Raw genomic sequence first — 12,481 nt, 5'->3', positions numbered from 1 at the left:
GAGGGCGGCAGGTTGCTGGGGCCCAGCAGGTATGTGGGGCGTCGCTGCACATTCACTTGACCTGCCTGGTCAGCCGAGGGGTACCTTGTCCCCCACGGCTGGGGCTGGGGCTCTGCGGCGGTGGCTCGTGGCTGTCCGCCACGGGCCCCCTCGGGTGCTTGGGAAAGAGTGAATGTGGAGTCAGATGCGAGGGGAGAGACTGCCACCCGGCTCCTCTCCATCCTCAAGCATCCACGGCCAGGAGTGCCCACGACCAGGAGTGCCCACGGCCAGGAGTATCCACGGCCAGGAGTGCCCACGGCCAGGAGTATCCACGGCCAGGAGCGCCCACGGCCAGGAGTATCTATGGCCAGGAGTATCCACGACCAGGAGTGCCCACGGCCAGGAGCGCCCACAGCCAGGAGTATCCACGGCCAGGAGTATCCACGGCCAGGAGTGCCCACGGCCAGGAGCGCCCACGGCCAGGAGTATCCACGGCCAGGAGCGCCCACGGCCAGGAGCGCCCACGGCCAGGAGTATCCACGGCCAGGAGCGCCCACGGCCAGGAGCATCCACGGCCAGGAGCATCCACGACCAGGAGCGCCCACGGCCAGGAGCGCCCACGGCCAGGAGTATCCACGGCCAGGAGCGCCCACGGCCAGGAGTATCCACGGCCAGGAGCGCCCACGGCCAGGAGTATCCACGGCCAGGAGCGCCCACGGCCAGGAGTATCCACGGCCAGGAGTGCCCACGGCCAGGAGCACCCACGGCCAGGCATCGTGACGGCCGGAACACTGGCCGAGGCGCCCCTCGGTGCTCAGAAGATAGGTGCCACTTCTCCCTGACGAGGGCCGATCAGTGGCAAGAATCGAGCAGCTCGGGGAGCCGAGGGGTGCAGCCTGGCTGGGCTGCCAGTGCGCCCCCTGCTGTCCTGGTGCTGGTGCCCCCGGGTGGGGGCTCTTTCACAGGTGTGGCCGAACGTCCCACGCTTCATGATCAAGGGCAGCGTGGCACTCGGCCGGCCTCACAGGCTATGCAGCAGGACCCGCGAGGGCAGGGACGCGATGGCAGCCTGCAGGGAGGATGGAGGTGGGCCCCGAGCTCGGGCCACGCTCGGGGTGTCCTCATGAGGATGGGCCAACCCCCAGCCCTGCCTCCCAGATGACAAGTTGCCCCTCTGGACCCTGGGACGTGTGCTCGTGACGATGTCCAAGGAGAGGAGGCTAGATGGATCCATTTCTTAACCAGCCGGTAGGAGTTGGTTCCTGGTTCAGTCACCCTGTAGGAGCTGGGCAAGGTCCTTGGTGATTAGCTGGAGACCAGCGTGGGACCCGGAGAGCTTGCCCCCACGAAGGGCAGAGCTGGAGGGTCAAGACCTTCGTGGCACAGCTCGGCTATCCGTGACCAGAGACCCACGGCTTTGGTGGCCACGGCTTCAGCAGCAGGCGGGGATGCAGAGGAAAGCAGGCATACAGATGCAGGCGGGGCAGGAGGAGGCCTCGCACGCGATGGGCTGGCAGGTCAAGGCCACGCAGCAGGCCGGGCTGCGGGAGGAGGCTGGGCCGCAGCCCGCAGGGCAGCACGCGGACTGAGGGTCTCAGGCCTGCTGGCAGGAGGTGGCCGTGCAGCCTACGGGATAGCACAGCAGAGACACGTGGGGGGTCGGGGTGGCCGCGGTCACTCCCACAGACCAGGGGAGGGCAGCAGATGGGGGCGCAGCCCAGGGGACCACAGCAGACCGGCTGGCAGCCCTCAGAGGAGCTGGTGTGGCACATGGTGGCCGGGGGGCCGGGCTGGTCTGGGGGGTCCCTCCCCGGCAGCCTTTGTTACCCGGGCTGTGTGTCCCGGCAGCACGGCCACTGTTTGTGCTGTTGATGCTGTTTTCACTTTCCTGTCCCCATTTTGGGTGTCCAGCCCAGCAAGGAAGCCCCACACGGAGTGCAGTCTCGGGGTGGGAGCGGCTGGCGCCAACAGTGGGCTGGGCTTGTGCTGGGCCGGGCACTGGGCTCTACTGGTGCCTGGGGGTGACAAACTGCCCGGAGGACTCAGGGTCCTGGTGCACCCGTCCCCCCGGTGTCCCTGGGGGCCGACACTCGTACGCTGCAGGGTGTCTGCGCCTGCCCTGCAGGGGGTGGGGTACTGCTGCTCAGTCCCCTGCCCAGCTCCCCACTGGGGCCTCTTCCTGTGGGGACGTTTGGGCGTCCTGCCTGCTGGTGTGGGGTCCTGGTCTCAGGAAGGAGGGGAGGACACTGGGGTGATGCGCCCAGACTCCTGCCCACAAGGCCCTGCAGCCCCCGGCGAGGGCAGACCAGCCGGTCACCACTGAGAGCGAGGGAATTCAGCCCCGGGTGTCCCTGCCAGCCCCGTGCCAGGCCCCGCATGGCCTTTTCCACCCACAATCTCCATAAAACTTCCCTCTGAATCTCCAAGGAAGCAATCCTTACCCCTGTTGATACAGGCAAGGCACCTGAGACTCACCTGGCACCTGGTCCCAGGCCAGACAGCAGCTGGCAAGGGCGTCTGGTGGGTGACACTGGCACAGGTGGATTCCAAAGGATCCCCACGTCCAAGACAGTGGACTCTTGGGAGCGAGGGGCAGAGAGGGGGTGGTGGGGTCCCCGAGGTGTGTGAGGAGGCCTGGCCCCGGGGCCCGGCAATGCTGTGTCGGGCCTTTGCAGAATCGTGGATGGATGCTTGTCTTTATTTTTATTTTATTTTATTATTATCACTTTGGGGGGGCCGCACCATGCGGCATGCAGGATCTTAGTTCCCCAACCAGGGATCGAACCCACGCCCCCTGCAGTGGAAGCGGGGAGTCTTAGCCACTGGACCGCCAGGGAAGTCCCCCAGATGTTCATCTTTAAAAACCGAGCGATGGGTGGAGTGGACACCCCGTGTGATGTAGAGATGCCCCGGCTACTCCCTGATGCCTGGACCTCAGTCCCCTCCGTTCACGGGCAGGCCTGCACTGATTCCAGCCGGGAACATTCCAGAAGAGAAGTTACCAATGACCTCTGTGCTCGCCTGGCACAGAGGCGAGCCTCCGAGTGAGGCCGAGTAGCAGAGCCAAAGGGTGACGTGCCGCAGTTTGATCTCGCCGGTTGCCCTGGGGGCTGGAAAGGTGATGCGGTACAAGGCTCGGGCGTGGGCGGGCCTCTCTGGGGCGGCTGCCGGTGCATCTGCTCTCCCGGCTACAGTGTTGCCGTCTGCACCGCAGGCTTCCTCTGCGTGGAAGCTGGCGATGCTTCTCTGCAAGGGCCCCACGGGGAGGGTGCCCGCTGGGGAGCCGGTCCCCACCCTGCTCCCAGTGCCCCCCAACCTGTGAAGGACGGAGCCTCGTTTGGAGACCCCCAGGTGCAAAGCACAGGCGTCGGGTGCTGTAGTGGTGAGGCCAGAGCGAGGCGCTGCTGATGCGGAAACCCAGCCTCTGTGCACCAGGACCAGATCAAATCTCGGAGACAGTTTTGGGATTGTGTTGAAACTGTACATCAATTTGGGGAAAGTTGACATACCTGGCAATCCACGAACATGATATATGATTTAGGTCTTCTTTGATTTCTCTCACTAATGTTTTATATTTCTCAACATACAAATTTTACACATTTTTCCCAAGATTCATCCTTAAGCATTCAGTATTTTTTATGCTACTGTAAATGGTACTATTTTAAAATTTCCAATTATTCATTGCTAATATATAGAAATAAAATTGATATCTGTATATTGACCTTTATTCTTTGACCTTGCTAAACCCACTTATTCTAGTAGCTTTATTAAAGAATTTTTTTGATTTTCTAGATAGACAATAATGTAATATGTTAATAGAGATGGTATTATTTTTTCCTTTCTGGTCTGTGTGCACTTTACCTATTTTTATTCCCTTAATGCACTATTTAGGAACTCCAGTGTGATAATTAATGGAAGAAGTAGAACTGGAAACCCTTGCTTTTTTCCTGATTTTAAGGAGAAAGCACGAAGTCTCTCATCATTAAGTTTGATATTAGCTATAGTTTTTTTGCAGATGGCCTTTAAAGGAAGTTCCTTTTTTAATTTATTTTTTTATTGATTTACAATGTTTCAGGTGTACAGCAAAGTGACTCAGTTATACACACACACACACACACACACACATACTTTTTCAGATTCTTTTCCATTCTAGGTTTTTACAGGATATTGTAATACAGTTCTATACAGTAGGTCCCTGTTGTTAATCTATTTTATTTTTTAAAAATTTTATTTATTTATTCATTATTATTATTATTTTTTTTTTGGCTGTGTTAGGTCTTTGTTTCTGTGTGAGGGCTTTCTCTAGTTGTGGCGAGCAGGGGCCACTCTTCATCACGGTGTGCGGGCCTCTCACTGTCGCGGCCTCTCTTGTTGTGGAGCACGGGCTCCAGACGCGCAGGCTCAGTAGTTGTGGCTCACGGGCCCAGTTGCTCCACGGCATGTGGGATCTTCCCAGACTGGGGCTCAAACCTGTGTCCCCTGCATTGGTAGGCAGACTCTCAACCACTGCGCCACCAGGGAAGCCCCTATCTATTTTATATATAGTATTTTGTATCTGTTAATACCAAATTCCTAATTTATCCCTCTTTCCTTTCCCCTTTGATAACCATTAGTTTGTTTTCTGTCTGTGAGTGTGTTTTTGTTTCATAACAAGTTCATTCATACCATTTTTTTAGATTCCACATGCAAGTGATATCATTTGATGTGTGTCTTTCTCTTTCTGACTTACTTCACTTAGTCTGATACTCTCTAGGTCCATTCACGTTGCTGCAAATGACATTATTTAAAAGAAGTTTCTTTTAATTCCTGGTCTGCTGAGAGTTTTTATCCTGAATAGATGTTGGAGTTTTTCAAATGTTTTCCTGAATCTATTGGGATGATACGTCTGTTGATATGGTGAGTTACATATATTGGTTTTTGAACGCGGAACCAGCCTGTCTTCTTGGGATGAAGGAATCACACCATCATGCCCTTTTATCTCGCTTATATATTTCCTGATTTGATTTGCTAATATCTTGTTGAGGATTGTTGCATCTTTGTTCATGAGAGGTATTGTTCCATCATTTTCTTGTAATGGTTTGTCTAATTTTGACATCAAGATTATGCTGGCCTTATAAAATCAGTTGGAAAGAGTACTTTCCTTCTATCTTCTGGAAGAGTTCGTGGACAGTTGGCAGTATTCCTTCCTTAAATGTTTGGTAGAATTTGCCAGTGAAGCCATTTGGTCTTGGTGTTTTCTATGTTGTAAGATTTTTAACCGCAAATTAAATTTCTTTGATAGATATGGGACTATTTAGCTTGTCTATCTCTTCTTGAATGAGCTTTTATGATTAAGTCTTTTAAGGAATTTGACCACTGCACCTAAGTTTTCAAATTTATTGGTATTAAGTTGTTGATCTCATTCCCTTATAATCTTTTTAATGACTATAGGATCTGTAATATTGTAAGATATAATCTTTTTGATGACTGTAAGATCTGCAATAATGCTGTTATTCCTAATATTGTATTTTGTATCTTTTCTTTCTTATTTTCCTGACTAAGCTAGAGGTTTAGCAATTTTATTGCTCTTCTCAAAGGAGCAGTTTTTAGTTACTTGGTGTCTCTTTCTATTGTTTTTCTATTTTCTATTTCATTGTTTTTTCTGGTATTTTAAATTATTTCCTTGCTTTTGTTAATTTTGAGTTTAATTTGCTTTTCTTTTCTAGTTTAACGTGAAAACTTAGATAATTGATTCCAGAATTTTCTTCTTTGTGAATAGAAGCATTTATCCCACCTGTTTTGACATATTAACTTCTCATTTGTATTCAATTAAAAATATTTTCTAATTCTCTTGTGACTTCTCCTTTGAACCGTGGATTATTTAGAAGTGGGTTGGTTAATTTTTAAATATGTGTGTGTGTGTATGTGTGTGTGGGTTTCCCTCTGTCCTTTTGTTATTAATGTCTAATTTAGCTTCATTGTGGTCAGAGAATATATGTATTTTTCAATTTCTTTAAATTTGTTGAAGTTTATTTTATGGTGCAGAATATGTTATTTTTGGTGTATATTTTATGTGCACTTGAAAAGAATGTATTCTGTTATTGTCGGTTGGAGTGTTCTGTAAATATCAATTCGCTCAAGTTGGTTGATAGTATTGTCAGGATTTTACATCCTTACAAATTTTTTGTCTACTTGTTTGATTGATTACTAAGAAGCTGAACTCAAGTGATAATTGTGGATTTGTCTGTTTCTCCCTTTGGTTCTATATCATTTTTTTGTCTCATGTGTTTTGAAACTTGTTGTTAATTGCTTACACATTTAGGATTGTTAAGTTTTCTTGGTGAATCAACCCCTTTTTTATTATGTAATATCTCTCTTTATCCCTGGTAATATGTCTTCCTCTGAAATATACTTTTTTTGATATTAATATAGCCATTCCAACTTTGATTAGTGTTTGTGTGGTATATTTTTCCATCTGTTTACTTTTAACCTATCTATGTTTTTACACATAAAGTGGGATTTCTGATAGATAGCTTATAGTTGGGTCTTGCTTTTTCATCCAATTTGAAAATCTCTGTCTTGATTTTGATGTTTAGACATTTTACATTTAATGTAATTGGTGATGTTTTTAAATATATCTTGATATATGTAAAATAACATCTTGCTAGTTGTGTTCTATTTGTCCCATCTGTTCTTTTTCTTCTTTTCCTTCTTTTTATGTTTAATATTTTTAATTATTCCATTTCATCTCTACTTTTAGCTTATTACCTATACATCTTTTGGAAGCTGATTGACCTAGAGTTTATACTATACACCTTTAATATAACACAATCTACCTCCAGATAATATTATGCCACCTCATCTATACTGTCATGACTCCACAGCAGGGCACATCCATGCCCCTTTCATATCCTTTGTGTTATTGTCACATTTTACTTTCATGTAGGTTAAGACACTCAATTATCTTGTAATGCCTCTTATATTTATCTTCTCTTTTAAAATCGTCTCTAGAGCCGTTCTTTTCTTTGTGTAGATCCAGGTTTCTTGATGCTATCACACTCCTTGGCTTGAAGACATTTTCTTAATATTTCTTGTAGTGTATGTCTTCTGTTAATCTCTCTCATTTTTTGTTTATCTGAGAGAGTGTTTATTTCACTTTCATTTTTGAAAGCTACTTTCAGCTTCGCAGGGCTGACAGATTTTTCTTTTAGTATTTTATAGATGTCATTCCATTGTCTTTTGGATTGCATAATTTCTAATTAGAACTCTGATGTAATTCTTACTTTTGCTTTTCTGTGCATGGCATGTCTTTTTCATATGGGTGCTTTCAAGATTTCCTCTTTATGTTTGGTTTTTGACAGCCACCATTTTAATATGATGTGTCCAGGTCATTTTTTTTTTTTGTAGGGGGAAGATATTTATCTCACTTGAGGTGCTCTGGTATTTTTAGATTTATGGTCTTATGTCTTTCATCATTTTCAGAGAATTTCTCTGCTATCATTTCTTCAAATATTTCTTCTATGAAGAGGTAATTTCTATGCCTTTTTTCTCTCTCTTCTCTTTCTGGGACTCTAATTACATGCATCAATGATAATTTGAAATTGTCCTAGAGTCTTTGATGTTCTGTTCTTGTCCCCCCCCCACCATCTTTCTCTTTGTGTTTGAATACAGTAATTTCTATTTCCCCATCTTCGAATTCAATGATTCCACACTTGGCTGTGTCAGGTCTACTGAAGAGCTCACTGAAGGCATTCATCTTTGATATTGTATTTTGATTTCTACACTTTCTGATTGACTACTTCCTGTAGTTTCCATCTCTCTGTGGCAATTCCCCATCTGTTCATATGTGTGGTCCGTGTTTTACCCTAAACCCTTTAACATATTAGTCACAGTTATTTTCAAGTTTCATTCTGACAGCTGCAACATTTGGGTCACTTTGAGTCTGGTTGTGTTGATTGCTTTGTCTCTTGACAATGGATTGATTCTTTTTGCTGCTTTTTTGAATGTCTTCTAAGTTTTGTTAATCTCAGATATCATGTGTTAATTTAAATGGACATAAACGGTGTTTTATCCTGGGAATAGGTGTCAGGTCATCAGTATGTGGGGAAGTTTGAATCAACCTGCTCAAATGTTGACGTTGGTTTGTGTTTTGGTGTTCTTTGAGGACCTTCAAGGTACCAGCAACTTCAGATTCCTTGTGGGGAGCCATCAGTACCTTGTGCTTAGGACGAGGGCTGGGGAATACAGTGTTTTTGCTCTGTCCTACCTTTCAGCTGTTCTCCACACAGAAGGGACCTCTACACACGTCTGCCTTTCCCTGGTGGGGAACGACGCTGCTCAGGCATCTGTGCTGGCCGGGCTGGAGCCAGCGGGAGGGGGAGGGGGTCTCTGGTCCCGGCCCAGGGTCAGCCTTGGCAGGCCCTGTGTGCCTGGGGCTTGAGGGTGAGGCTTTCTCAGACTTCTGCCTCTTCTCCCTGGGATGGCTGGACCCCCTTTGTGTGTGTGGTGGGTTTGTGTGCGTGTTTCCAGCCCTCCCTGTATAGACATCCGTTAGGCACCAGGTGGGACCCTGGACCCAGGCCTGTTTCCTGTGCCCCACTCAGAGGGAGGGGAAGTCCTTCCCCATCCACAATGTGAGTCTCGAGTGGTGGACGTGAGGACACACCTTCCCCCACCCTCCACCCACCAAGGACCCTCCACCTTCAGCTGAGCCATCAGGAAGAGGGCTCTTTGAAGAGGGTCTTCCGTGCTTGTGATTTGTATATACCTTCAAGAAGGAAACTTCAAAAATATGTGAAGCTAAAACAGGGGGACAGGCTGCATTGAGAAAGCATGATTTATTTGGCTCACGTGGGGCGTGGTTTCCTGCTGGAGACAGAGGAGGACCCTGCAGACCAGGGCTTCCCAGGGGGATGCGCCAGCTCACGGAAAGGTCCAGATCATCCTGCCACCTCCTCGCCCGAGTTCAGAGGGTTGGCTGAGCATGCTTGTCGCCTGCCACGTGCAGAACCTGGAGGCCCACCGAGGACTCGTGCCGGGAGGGGTGCAGGTGTGACCCCGTCTGCAGTGGGAGCCGCTGGGAGGAGGCACGTGATAAGAAGCCGGAAGGGGTGCTACAGGGGGCGGGTCTGCAGAGCAGGGCGGGGCGGGAGGGCTGGCAGCACACGGAGGAGTGGCAGGAAGAGGCCGCGTGCACAGGCTTGTAGCTCACGGGCAGGCACGCGGCAGGCTTGCGGCTCACGGGCACGTATACAACTGGCTTGCGGCTCACGGGCACGTATACACCTGGCTTGCGGCTCACGGGCACGTATACACCTGGCTTGCGGCTCACGGGCACGTATACACCTGGCTTGCGGCTCACGGGCACGTATACAACTGGCTTGCGGCTCACGGGCACGTATACACCTGGCTTGCGGCTCACGGGCACGCCAGTCACCTGGCAGGGGCTGGACGTGCAGCAGGACGGCTGGCAGGAGCTGGGCACGTGGCAGGCGGCCTGGCAGCCCGAGGGGCAGCTGGTGTGGCACACGGTGGCATGGGGCTTGGCTGGTGTCAGGAGGAGAGTGGTGATGTCTGCAGGCTGCCACCCCGGGGCCTTTATACCCGGGCCGTGGGCGTCCCAGCGACACAGAAGCACAGCTGTTGACTTCCTCGTGGCTGCGGCCATCGTGCTTCCCCAGCATCTTGTTATCCTGGGACACGCTCTCCTGTGCTGTTCTCCACCATAAATTAGTTTGGCTTTGAGGCCAGTTCCTCCTTCTGCAAACAGGATGCTCTGGTTTGCCTTCCCGTGGGGTTCATGGTGTGTCTCCAGGCCATCGCTGTGCACAGAGCACCCCAGGATCCACTCAGAGTGCTGTACCCTTTTACTCCTTTTTGTCTCATGCCGTCAATGAAGACTTTGAGGCCATCATGTATTTTGAGTTTTTATTTCGCACAGGAAAACATTGAAGCAGGAGTCTGCAAACTGCCATCTGTGAGACAAGTCTGTCCTGCTGCCCGTGTGTGAATGAAGTTCTCTGGGGCACAGACACGTCCATGCGTTTAGTGTGTCTAAGTCTGCTTTTCCCCGACAACGCTGAGTTGTTGTGAGTGAGACCCTGTGGCTGCAAAGCCTGAGATACTTACTCTCTGCCCTTTACAGAAAGTTTGCTAGCTCTGCCTTACTTACAAGAACTGATTTGTTCGTGCAACAGATTATGCTGTGGGCTGGCAACAGAGACGTCCGGCCTCATGAGCCTTCCAGGGCAATGAATAAATGGAAAATGAAGGCATGGAATCATTCCGGGGGGCGCTGAGGCCTGGAAAGGAAAGCAGGTTCAGCTGATAGAGAGACGTGGGTGCTGGTGGGTGGTCTGGGGGCCTCGGGGAGGAGGCGATGCTGAGCCGGCACTGGGTGCAGTGAAGGGGCGGGGGCGGGGCTCCAGGCAGAGGCAGGCAGGGGGGTGAGGACCCTGCTGCAGAAACCGGCGTGTTCCAGGAGCAGCATGGGGTGCTAGGGAACGGGTGCAGGGGGACTGACTCATAAATTTATTTATTTATTTATTTATTATTTTTGACTGCGTTGGGTCTTCATTGCTGCACATGGGCTTTCTCTAATTGTGGCGAGAGGGAGCTACTCTTTGTTGTGGTGCACGGGCTTCTCATTGCAGTAGCTCCTCTTGTTGCGGAGCGTGGGCTGTAGGCGCGCAGGCTTCAGTAGTTGTGGCTCATGGGCTCTAGAGCGCAGGCTCAGTAGTTGTGGCGCACGGGCTTAGTTGCTCCGCGGCACGTGGGATTTTCCCGGACCACGGCTCGAACCCATGTCCCCTGCATTGGCAGGTGGATTCTTAACCACTACACCACCAGGGAAGCCCAAGGGGGACAGATTCAGACCATGGAACCCGAGGACCAGGCAGCACAACCCTGGGCTGATGGAAGAAGAACGAGTCGGTGAAATTGAAGACACATCAGTAGAAAGTATCCATTCTGAAGAAGAGGGACAAAGAGTTAAGAAAAATGAAGAGGGCCTATGAGACCATTATCAGAAGGGCTAACATGCAAGGAATTTCAACCCAAAGGGAGAAGAGAGTGACATTGAAGCCTAAGAATATTTCGAAGAAGTAATGGACAAAATCCCCAAATTTGATTAGAAAAATTACAACTTACAGATCCAAGAATCTCTGACCAATTTTGATTTAAAAAAATTCCAATTTACAGATCCAAGAATCTCAGACCACCCCTAAGGTCCCAGCACCGTTAGGCACAATGGAAAGGCCATGGATTCCAGAGTGAGGCCGAGCAGCCTCAATGCCTGCTTCTCCGTTCGCAGTGGTGAGAACGTGCAAACATCCTGGGATCCTTCCAGATCTTCCTGATTGAACATCTGTGCAAATGGGGTATCCCCTGCCCCTTGAATGGTGGCAGGATTGATAATTGATCAGTTACGAGAGAGTCCACGTAAAATGCTTAGCTCAGCCCTGGCACAAAGCTGGAATCATCACCCGCCGTTATGATTATGGCCATAACGTGGCCACAGCCCCCAGTGAGGAGCCCGACCCTGAAGGAGAACCTTCTGGATCACTGAGTTTCCAAATTGAAATGGGGGACACTGGTGTGGTGAGTGTGACTCTGCTTCTGTGGACAAAGGACAGGGTGTTTAAAACTGGGGAGGGCCTTGAAAATCATGAAGTGGGGCCCCCGTTACCACCTGACGGCCCTTCCCCATCCAAGCCAGGCTCCGATTCCAGAAGTCACAGGGCCGCTGGGTCACCGTCAGCCTCCAGCTGAGAAGGAGCTTCCTGAACTGAGTCACTGCAACCAGAAACTCCAGGAAGAGACCCGAGGAGGGGACGAGGAGGAAAGACAACAGGCCGCCACGAGGAAGACACCCGGGTGCCTCGTGGCCAGGACGCCACAGCCCGGGTATGGAGGCGGCCCCGGGGAAGGAGCCTCCGGACCAGCCCTGTCCTCTGCCCTGACCCCACCCAGCCCCATGCCGCCGTGTGCCACGCCAGCTGCTCTGAGGGCTGCCAGCCGGCCTCCTGTGTGCCCAGCTTCTGCCAGCCTTCTTGCCGTGTGCCTCTGAGACACAAGCCTGCTGTGTGTGTGCCCGTGAGCTGCAAGCCCATTGTGTGTGTGTGGCCCCCTCCTGCCAACCCTCTGGGTGCTGCCAGCCCTCCTGCCCTGCCCTGGGTGACCGAGCATGGGAAGGCGGCCTCTCGGCCGAGGGGCGAGCTCCCAGCGCTCAGCCCGAGGGACCCCACTCTGTCCCCCGAACTCACAAGGTCAGTCCTCACCCGGCTCTGCGTGGATTGAGGGCAAGTCACTAACTTCCTGAACTGACCCCGTTTAGGTGAAAAGGTCTTCTGCTCCGCAACTGATACGTGGTGCCCCAGGGCCCCCCACCCCGAGTCTAAGTGGAAACGAGATGCTCCACTGGCAAGCAGGGCTCCCCCGCCTCCCGATGGGGGGGAAGGAGCCCCGTGGGGACCTTCCGTGGTCCCCCCGAGATGCCCACGGCCCGCCCCCAGGACCGTGA

General features: G+C 50.9%; 1 protein-coding gene and 1 pseudogene across 1 annotated transcript in view; one reads left to right on the top strand and one right to left on the bottom strand.

Annotated features, from left to right (window-relative positions):
- Positions 1–12,481, top strand: part of TSPEAR (thrombospondin type laminin G domain and EAR repeats) — a 107,697-nt gene that overhangs the window by 39,087 nt on the left and 56,129 nt on the right. The window lies entirely within an intron of this gene.
- Positions 1–12,481, bottom strand: part of LOC137766672 (keratin-associated protein 10-3-like) — a 35,515-nt pseudogene that overhangs the window by 19,562 nt on the left and 3,472 nt on the right.

The sequence above is a fragment of the Eschrichtius robustus genome, chromosome 6, assembly GCF_028021215.1.
Source record: "Eschrichtius robustus isolate mEscRob2 chromosome 6, mEscRob2.pri, whole genome shotgun sequence".
In the NCBI taxonomy this organism is placed as follows: domain Eukaryota; kingdom Metazoa; phylum Chordata; class Mammalia; order Artiodactyla; family Eschrichtiidae; genus Eschrichtius; species Eschrichtius robustus.
The sequence above is the reverse complement of the archived record's forward strand: the minus strand, read 5'-3'. Positions and strand labels throughout refer to the sequence as shown.